At 31.2% G+C, this 10,552-nt stretch overlaps 1 long non-coding RNA gene and 1 other non-coding gene across 4 annotated transcripts; both read right to left on the bottom strand.

Annotated features, from left to right (window-relative positions):
- Positions 1-1,509: 1,509 nt before the first annotated feature.
- On the bottom strand, positions 1,510-6,089 carry LOC107427204 (uncharacterized). Of its 3 annotated transcripts, XR_009639783.1 has the most exons (5): positions 5,656-6,075; positions 2,253-2,456; positions 2,114-2,173; positions 1,919-1,970; positions 1,510-1,751 (listed from the first exon to the last, which is right to left on the bottom strand). It is a non-coding gene; the product is annotated as an uncharacterized LOC107427204 (long non-coding RNA). The 3 variants fall into 3 exon arrangements; XR_009639782.1 differs by lacking the exon at positions 2,253-2,456 and having other exon boundaries at positions 5,656-6,089; XR_009639781.1 differs by lacking the exon at positions 5,656-6,075 and having other exon boundaries at positions 2,253-5,649.
- A 3,878-nt stretch (positions 6,090-9,967) lies between these two features.
- On the bottom strand, positions 9,968-10,074 carry LOC112489760 (small nucleolar RNA R71). Its single transcript, XR_003054032.3, has one exon. It is a non-coding gene; the product is annotated as a small nucleolar RNA R71 (small nucleolar RNA).
- Between the last annotated feature and the right edge of the window lie 478 nt (positions 10,075-10,552).

A 10,552-nucleotide genomic window follows, 5' to 3' on the forward strand; every position in this document is an offset into this window, starting at 1 on the left:
TTCTCTTTGCAAATAAAAAAGAACTAATTTAAGAATAGCAAAGAAATTTACGTGTCATATAAGAGAGACAAAGTTCTTAGTAAACTATGTTTTATTAATGATAGCTAGATGTTGTTAGGAAGTAATGAAACCAAGTAACTAATTAGCCTTGAGTACAGGATTGAAGTGGAGCACTTTTTAATGATTTTTGGCTCTTTTTTGCTTTTTTTTTTTTTTTTTTTTGGGGGGGGGGGGGGGGGGGGGGGTGTGGAAGTTGAAGTTACTTATGCCTTATTGACTTTCAAAAATGCGCTAACTACTTCTTGTCTTAATATGCAGGATATATATGTCATCAAGAAATATGTGAGACTTCATTGCTTGAGTTATCTTTTGCTTGTGTTCACTGCTGTTGTTTGTAAGGTATGATGCTCCCATGCTTAATTATTCATCCTGCAGTTATATTTGTTCGTAATTACTAATAAATGTTCCTGTCATTATACCTATTCCTCATATACTGGAAAATTCATGTTTATATTAAGCTCTTAAGTTAATAATAAAGTCTGGGGCAGTTTTGGCGATCTTTATTGACTAGTCTCTGTATTTATCGGTTGAAAGAGTGCTTCTTTGACAATGAAACTCATTTATTTGTAAATTTTAAAGCCACATATATATTTCCCATAAAAGTGTTTTAATATTACATATCTCACATTTTTCTCCTGTACCATGCTTCCATCATTTTTCCACCGTTGCACAAGGACAGCTTATGGTTCAACACCATTGATAAGTATCTTCTATTATACCATATGATCCAGTTCATACTTTAGCTGTTGAAATTGTATTGCCCTCGAGCCAGACATCATATATATTTGTGGCAATGTTAATATCTTGCTTCGTTTCATTATAATTTGTTACCATATTGGCCCCAATACGGTTTTCTGATCCAGATTCGGTTTGTTGGGAGTGAGCTAGTTGTGGAAGTGCATGCCTGGATATGTCAGAAAGTACACACTGCAACTTTATTAAAATTGTAATAAAAACACGGAGAGTGTGGCTGGCTAAAGGGTAGGGCCAAAGTTGGCTTTGCCAGTTTGCCTGGGATCCAAAAGAAAAGGATCCATTATAGAAATTAAGTTAACCAAGTAACTAATTAGCTTTGATTTTTGAGAGTCGATAAGGCACTTTTTTATGTAACATCTCGAGTGCTGATATTGAACATCTTAGATATTTGTACTTAATCAAATGGAGTGAAATGACAATGTAAATTTATAGTGTATTTAATTTGTCTAACTAATTAGATATTCAAAAACTTTACATGCTGTATTTTATGTTTACTTTCAAAAAATAGACATGCTACAGCCATTGAAATATTTATTTTCAATTTGAGCTAACACATAAATGTGAATAAAGCATAATACATAAATTTGGACAATCATTGGTCAAAATATATTTCATTAATATTTGATCATTTTGTTCCAAAATATTACATGTATATGGAAACGTCATGTGCCATTTTCTTACTCATAAACAACATTTAACAAATATTTATTTCATAAAATATGGTGCTTTACCAATAAAAATAGCATCTGTCACATATTGGTACTTTACCAATATTGACTATACAATATTCATTTTCTAGTGTCCTAAAAAAAATAATAAATAACTGTTTCAAAATGAAAGCCACAAATACAATGTACAACCCCAAAAACATGTGTATGGCAATGCTTCATTTTCTATTTGATGACCCCTTTACTGGTAGCTTATCTATCCTGATGCTATGCAAAAACACCAATACATAAATTAGTGTTTATCCAATACTAATATAAAGCCAGATACTAGAATAAGAATGTTATTGAATATAAAACCATATATATATATATATATTATATGGTGTCCCTTTAAAGTCTTAATATATAAAGAGAATATGAAAGTTTACATTTACTTTTTTAGTTGGTTCATTTGCCATTTGATGCAGTAGTTTGCCTTCCACTCACCTGTTGAATTTGTATAACATGTCAAAAAAAGCAAGTTAAAATTAAATATCATTGAAACTAAAATATCAATATGAAACCATATATACATTATTCATGGTGAAAGCTTAAAAGTTTTAATATATAAAGAAAATCTGAAAGTTTACCACTGTATTTTGTGTTGGTTCATTTGCTATTAATGCAGTAGTTTGCCTTCCATTAAGCTGCTGAAATTATGCAAAACATGTTAAAAAAAAAAGAAAAAATTAAATACGATTGAAACAAAAGGTAAAAAGCGTATTCCACCTTTGTAATTGCTTCTGCACAAGATGCTTTGCACAACCTAGAGTTATGGCCAGTTGATCCACATTTTCTACAGGTCATTATCACACCACTCTTCCTTAACTTTTTGGATGGCTGTTCATCTGGTTCCTTTCTTCTAACTCTCCTTGGTCTACCAGGTAGCTTGTGAAATTTGGGTGGATACAATGGAGGAAATCGAGACTTCGGCTATAAATTTAGGCCATTCATTAGGCCACAATAGGGGAGTAGGCTTTCATATAGGCATCCTTTTTGTACCATGGGTTTACAAATGCCAAAAAAGGTTCCATGTCTCTTAACATAATAGCAGATATGGCAAGAGGGCATGGAATCCCTGTTAAATCCTAGTTTCTACAAGAGCAAGTGTATTGTTGTAGATCTACCACATATTGACATCCATCTACCATTCTATCTTGGAATTTTAGTTGTCCTACCTAATCAGGTATGCAAATCCTTCCATTAAACTCCATTTTTTAAAATATTTTTGACACCCTTGGTCCAAGCTCCCCATTCCACTTATTCACTGCCTCTCTTTTAGATGCCGTTCTATACATGATTTTGCATCTAATACACTACAATAGGGTTATAATAGGCTTATCTCTAACTGCTATTATGCTCCATTTAAAAGCCTTATATAAATTATTCAACAGAATATCACATTTTGGCATAGTCATAAAATATGATCTAGACTAATGCTTAGGAACCTTCTCACTTACCCATTTGAAAGCATCACCAGATAATTCCTTTATCTTAGTCATCTCAGCTTCATATCTTGCCACTGTACTAGCTTTAGTTGCACACCATAGCCTTTGTTTCAAAGCCAAACTCTTAAAACTTGTTTTAAAGTTGTTGTAAAAATGTCTAACACAGTGCTAATGTTCTGCATTAGACAAGAAGTCCTTTAATGCATTCACCAACTATCTAAGATAAATGTCCAACCATTAGAGTTCCCTATATCAAGGTCTTGAATAAGAAACTCCAAAAAGCAACTCCAAGTGTCTTTGTTTTCAACTTCAACCAATGAATATGCAATTGGAAACATTGCATTGTTACTATCAATTCCCACAATAGTTAATAGTTGGCCTTGATGTTGTCCTCTGATGTGGCAACCATCAAAGCCAATCAATGGCCTACACCCCTCTTTAAACCCTTTTTTACAAGTTCCTAGGCAGATATAAATCCTTTGAAATCTACTAACCTCCCATTGAAATTCATTTTTCATAACAACTGTGCTATTTTCATTGCTTCTCTTCAACTCTTCATAATAATCCCAAATCGGCCCATATTACTTCTCAATACCTCCTTGTATCATCCTCATGGCTTACCTTTCAGTCCTATAATATTGTTGTCTGCTTACTTCTATGACAAGGTCATTCCTAATTGTGTCCAAGAATGATTCAAACTCTAGTTAGGATTTGAACTAAATTTATTGTCATATTTCTTGGCCATCCAACTAGAGTTCACATTAGGGTTGTTGAATTTCCTTTGCAGCTATGAGTGTGGATCCAAAATAATTTCTAATATGAAAAGTCTTATTGTCCTTCATTATTGCAGCATACAAAATCTATTCACACTTCTTACCATTACATAGTGCTCGAAACCTCTTTTTATCTTTTTTTTTTTAATACTTTATGTCCCTTTGAGATTTAATCCCATATTCTTTCATTGCTTGTCTAAGGTCATCAATCGAAGAAAATAACATTCCTAATTTGAACTCCAGATGACCCATATGTGTCTCGACATTGAACTCATGAAACTATTGTCTTCTTACTCCATCCTCATCACTTGATGAACCATAAATACTCTTTATCTCATCATCCTCACCATAATCTGAATTAACATAACCAACACTTTCAAAACTAGCGAACTCAATAGTGGGATCAATATTGTCCATAAAAGCTACATCATCATTATCACTCTGCTCAAATTCAAATTGTTGTAAATTAGGATCATCACCCTCATACTCATTTTCGTCCTCAATATCATTAGTATTTCTAGTTCTATTTTTAGTTTACGGTTGGTTTTGATGGTTAATGAGGCGTAAGGTTAGGCAAATCAAAATCAACATAAAAGACAAAGTCATCAAATAATAATTCATCTATGTAAGACTGGATATTAGGTTGAAGATGAGGATGGGTTTGGGTTTGGCCACTAGAATGGAAATCGGATTGGGTCACTGGTTTGGGCTTTTTCATTGATTTAGGTTGTGGTTAAGTCTCTGGCTGTGGTTGTGACTGTGGCCAAGATAATGTTGATATGTATTGTGATTCTACTTGCATGCCATCATTTAAAGTTTCACTATTCAAGGATACGATTTCATGTGGCTTCCTAATTTACAGTTATTAAACCTAAAGACCACAATTTATTTCAGCACATAACAACCCCAATAAAAGCAGTTAATGCATGTTAGGTCAAATCAAGTACAAACAACCATTATTTTCTTCGTAGGACAACATGCAAACACTAAAATAACTATAAAATATACTATGTCATATCAATGGTAGACCACTTTTATAAACAAATACAAAAAATTATACTAGTGGATCATGACCATAGAAACTTTTAGCATATTCATAGACTAAACAATTCAACCACACAAAATAAAAGATAAAATCTATGCAAAAAATATGTCTCTACAGGCTACAAATATCAACTTGGAATAGATCTTTATTGTATCCTTCTATATATGTGTGTGTATATATATAATATTATATTAGTTAAATGCTTAATTAGGAGGCTTTTAATTTTTTAATGTATATAATATAGAAAAAATAATAACAGAGTCGATCCAAAGCATTCTGTTTAATAGTTACAACATGGACAAGAACCAAAAACATCTAGATGATTCATCTATTATTTGGTCTTCTCTTTTTAAATAGTTCTCACTTAGTATTTTTTCCTCACAAATTAATTCTTTAAAAACTCTGTTTTATAATACGATGGACTCAAATTCAAACAATTTTCCTTTTTGAAAGCACACTTGTTGATTTCAATGTCCAATCCAATCATGAAACCTTTTTAATTTTTTTTTTTTGAAAAAAAATATAATTTCTTTAAAGTTATATATATAAAATATATAAATAGTATTCAACTTTGTTGCCATTTGCCAATATTTCATACAAAGAATACATATACAAAGGCTTTGGTTTTACTTAGTTTCGACAAATAGAGATTTAAATCTAATTTTAGTCGGAAGCTTTCTTCCATTCCACAAAGTCTTAACTGGTATAGACTAATGCATTTTCTTTTGTTTTGAGAATTAGATACCCATTCCATGTTTCTCAACTTTCATCACATATTGACTCAGACAAGAATTCAAAGTTTAATACACAGTTGCAGAGCATATTTTACAATGGTCAAACTTCAAAATTTAAAAGGGAATACTTACAATCTATGGGTTGATTTTTCTCTTTAATAACTTTCCAAGGTTCCATCAAACTAGAAATAAGCTTCAGTTTGCTTGTCTGATACATGCTTTGATCTTTCTCCCTAACAACTTCGTGAGGTTCCATTGAAAAGAAAGAAATAAACTTTAATTTGCTTGTTTGATCAATCTATCACACTTCATAATTAAAACCCTAGATCTTTTTTCCCCAAATTTTCTCTTCCCTTTGCAAACGGGAATACACGATGAGGGACAGGGGAATACATGAGAATGACCTTGATTGTCCTTGTCAAATGGGCATGTTCCTCTCACATGTTTTTTCTGTTAACATTATTGACAAAATTGATTTTTGTTGTAACGGTAAATAATTTCAATGAGTTTAGGGATTTAATTGTTAAAAAAAATAATTTAGGGACCAAAGTGTCACGAATTGCATAGTATAAGGACTTCATGTCATAATATCCCTTTATCTTTTTGCATAAAAGTGTATCTCTCTCTCTCTCTCCCCTTTCCTTATGCGAGTAAAATTCCAAGTACTCAATAATATTAAATTACTCTATGCATTGAATTGTAGCAATCAACTATTCATACAAGATGTTTAAATGATAGGCGAAGATACCTTTAAATAAAGTTGCAAAAATTTTCAGCAAAATTTTAGTTCCGATGATGAAGCATCGCCGGAGGTGGTTAGATATCTGTTGTCCAACCTTCAAGTAGTGCTGCCATTAGTCATTCATGATTGCCACAAAAATGGAGCTAGATATGGCAATAAAAATAAACTCCAATGGAAAAGAAAATTGGTTAGGCAAATCATGGAGAAAAGAAAATTTCAAGGGGAATTTTAGTAAATTTACAAAAAAAAAAAAAAAAATGCAGTGGGAATAGATATTTTGGTCATGAAGAGAAAAGTTCTCTTTTAACCAAGTAGAAGCCCCCAATTATTCATTCTAAAGGCATTTTAACTAACCCAAAAGGTCACTTGTTTAAGCCTATTATTCAAAATTTTAGTATGTATAGGTTTGTGTATATAAATATATAAATATATTTTCTTTTTTAAATCAATCAATTTTCATATATATATATATATTTCATATATATATATATATATATATATACACACACACATATAAAATTAGGTTTAAATCAAATCTTTAATATTAGGATAAATATTAAGAATTATTTTTTTTTAACTTTTAGATCACATTGATGGTTTATATTGAAAATCACATTTATGTTAACAAATTTGAATTTTATCATTTTTTAATTTTAAATCCTAGCTTTTAATATGATTCATGGACTAATAAAAAAAAGACTTAATATTAAAACTATCAGATCATCGTGATTTGAACTAGACTTTACATATACATACATATATATATATATATATATACACACACAGGAGTTCTATAGTGGGTGAAATCAGGCATCATATGGTGAGTGATAATCATCCAGAGCTGTTGTTAGGTCTAAAATATTGATGAGTTTATGCCATATTTATAGCTTAATATTTGTTAGTTTGTGTTAATTTATTATGGAAAGATACTTAATTATGTATTTTTCTTAATCTAGGTAAAAAAGGAAGAATTTTAAGAAAACAACCATAAAAATGGATTCCTTGGGTTGAATTATGGTGGAAAGCAAGATTTGAGCTCGAACGGACTAAGCATTAAAAAGACTCCAAAAAGATACCTTGAAGATTCCATAAAGATTCTATCGGGAATTTCATGATGGAAGTGGATGTCATATGAATCATCACGATCTGAGGATTTCAAATGTCTCGTTATTTTTGGATTTCGAGGCGCAAGCAAAGCGTTATCATCATTTAAAGTTTAGAATTTATAAAAAATAATATTCTAGTTAAATCTCCACCATTGATCAAAAGAGGGAATCAAGGCAATTTGAGAGCCAAGATAAAAACAAGTGGCAATAATTGGTTAATTTATTATTAATGAGGCACATGTCATGTCACATGCTTCATTAAGGGTAAATTAGACTAATTAACTATTTTTTTAGGAAGAATTAGATAAAAGGAAAGTAGTAGAGAGCAAGTAATATACAGTTTCTTTTTTACACATGAAATTCGTCCAACCCTTTTCATGGCCTAAAAAAGGTATCTTCCAAGACTCCCACATTGAAAATAAAGAGAGAAAAAGATTCCCAAGGTCCTATATATATAGCCCCCACCATATTGAAGGAAGATATACAAGTTTAGAGAGTTATTTAAGAGCTTTTAGGAGGCTTAAATAGAAGCAAACCAAATTTTGGGAGTTTCTAAGATTCTTTTAAGGGTTTTAGGGTTTTAAAGTTTTAAAGTTTTAGAAGATCAATTGGAGAGCTTGGAGGAGGCAGAGAGACATGGGCTTGCTTGGAGAAGAAGGCTACTACTTTGAGAGCTCTTGGAGGAGAATTTCTTCAATAGTTTTTATTCTCTTTTCCTTTCTCTTTAATTGTGAATCTAATTATTTTTAATAATTATGGATGTTGAAATTATTTTTACCATGAACTAATTTTCATAGCTAGGGCTATGATGTAGCCCTAACTATGAAGGTTTAATTATTTTAATATATGTTGAGTTATATTTAATTAGTAATATGTTTTGTTAATAAATCATTGGTATACTTAATGCTTTCATAGGCCGGAAGGAATGAATGATTTTAATAATATTTAAGCTTGGAAAAGGATAATATTATGGATATCCAATGATTTACATGAATGCATAATTGATTGGAAAATAGTTATGTCTCATGCCATATTATTTGCTTAATCTATGCTTGATGAATTTGCATGATTTAATTTATAGGCCGGAAGGAATAAATTAGATTATGAGAATATTATCAATTGTGAGTGGAAACTACTTTTGATTAATTTTGTGATTAAGTGTGGTTAACAAAATTACTAGTTAATTAAATTCACATATTTAAGTAATTAAATTGGAATAGTTAGTGGTGAAATCAAATGCCCTAGTATTCATAATTATTCAATTCTCTCTCTTACTTGAAATTGATCTAATTTTAATTGATTGCTTTTGTTTAATTTAGTTTATTTAGTTTTCAATTGCCATCTTAAATTTTAGTTCAAATATTATCAAAACCTAATTATCTTTGGTACTTAATACTTAATCCCTTGGGTACGACAACCCTATTTTTCCACTTTATTACTTGAAAACGATTCGTGCACTTGCGAGTTGATTTTACATATCAAGTTTTTGGCACCGTTGCCGAGGATTAAGGCATTAATATTAATTCAGATTGGGTTTAGTAGTACTTTGATCATTGTTTTCTTATTTTAAATTTTTATATTTGTTTCTTAATTTTGGTTTTAGTGTTGCATGCTAGGGTTTTAATTCTTTGCTTGTTTGGCCAACTTGCTTTGAATTTTTAATACTTATTTTGTTGTACTTGAAACCAAAATTGTGTTTTTAATTTATTGGTGCTTAGGTTACAAGTCTAGCATACTTAGGGATTTTAGTATTATTTTTTATTTGTTTGGTTGAATAAGATTAGGTTTAGCTTACTTTTAGTTGAAATTTTAGTTTGCCATAATTGTTTACTTTAAAAGCATACCTGCACAAAAGGGTTTAATTTTTTTTGCATTCAATTCGTTTGGTTCATTATTTCCTAGAGTTATTTTCATTTATCTTTTAGTTAAGTGTTAGTTTGTTTTTCTTTATTGCTAATTGATTTTAATTGTTAGATTAGTTAGAGCCATTAGAATTCTAATAATTTTTTTTTTCTTCTTGTTCAATTTTCTAATTTTCTTTCTAATTTATTTTACTTGCTCTCTTTTTAGGAATTAGGTGTTGTGTATGAGTCATAGTGGTGATCAAGAGTTCAAGGAGGGAGTTGACTTAGAAAATAAACCAGCACCTAGAAAACAAGCCATAAGGGGTACTTGGGTACGTATAGACCAAGGAACTCAAGAAGGCGCAATGGCCAACCAAAGAGAAGATGATTTGCCCATATGCGAGTATGCTGCTCACAAGAAAGTTGGTGATTTGTCTTGCATAAGGAGACCACCCATTGAATCAAACAATTTTAAAATTGAAGCATCTACTACTTCTTTGCTTAATAATGTTCAATTTTGTGGTTTGCCTCATGAAGATCCAAACATGCATATTTCTAGTTTTCTTCAATTGTGTGATATGTCTAAACAAAATGGTGTTTCTGATGATGCTTTTCGATTAAGACTTTTTCCTTGGTCTCTAAGAGACAAGGCAAAAGTGTGATTAAATTCTTTACCTGCAGGTACTATCACTACATGGGATGCTATGGAGGTAAAATTCCTAGACAAATTCTTTCCTCCATCAAAGACCGCAAAATTGAAAAGTGATATAAACAATTTTTGTCAATGGGACCAAGAGACTTTGTATGATACATGGGAGCGCTTCAAGGAACTATTAAGAAGATGCCCACACCATGGTTTTCCAACATGGATACAGGTACAGATTTTCTATAATGGTCTAGATTATGGTAACAAACAATTGGTAGATGCAGCTGCAGGAGGTTCTTTAATGAAGAAGAGGCAATCAGAAGAATTTGAATTAATTGAAGAGATGGCCCATAATAACTACCAATATCCAAGTGAGAGGAGACTAAATGGAAGAGGTCAAGTAAAGGCCGTGGAAGACGTTGATATTAACAACTTAGGAGCTCAACTTGCAACCCAATTCATGAAGACCTTGAACACTCAATTTGGTCAAATAGGGGTGAATTCTATCCAATCTACTAATAATTTTTTATTTTGTGATTTATGTGGTGCTCATGATCATAAGAGTGTGGATTGCCAAGTTGGAAATCCCTTTGCTTCTGATGATGTTAATTTTGTAGGGAACTTCCAAAAGCAACAAAACAATCCATATTCTAACACATATAATCCAGGATGGAGGAACCACCCAAATTTT

Source organism: Ziziphus jujuba, chromosome 7 (genome assembly GCF_031755915.1).
Source record: "Ziziphus jujuba cultivar Dongzao chromosome 7, ASM3175591v1".
Lineage (NCBI taxonomy): Eukaryota > Viridiplantae > Streptophyta > Magnoliopsida > Rosales > Rhamnaceae > Ziziphus > Ziziphus jujuba.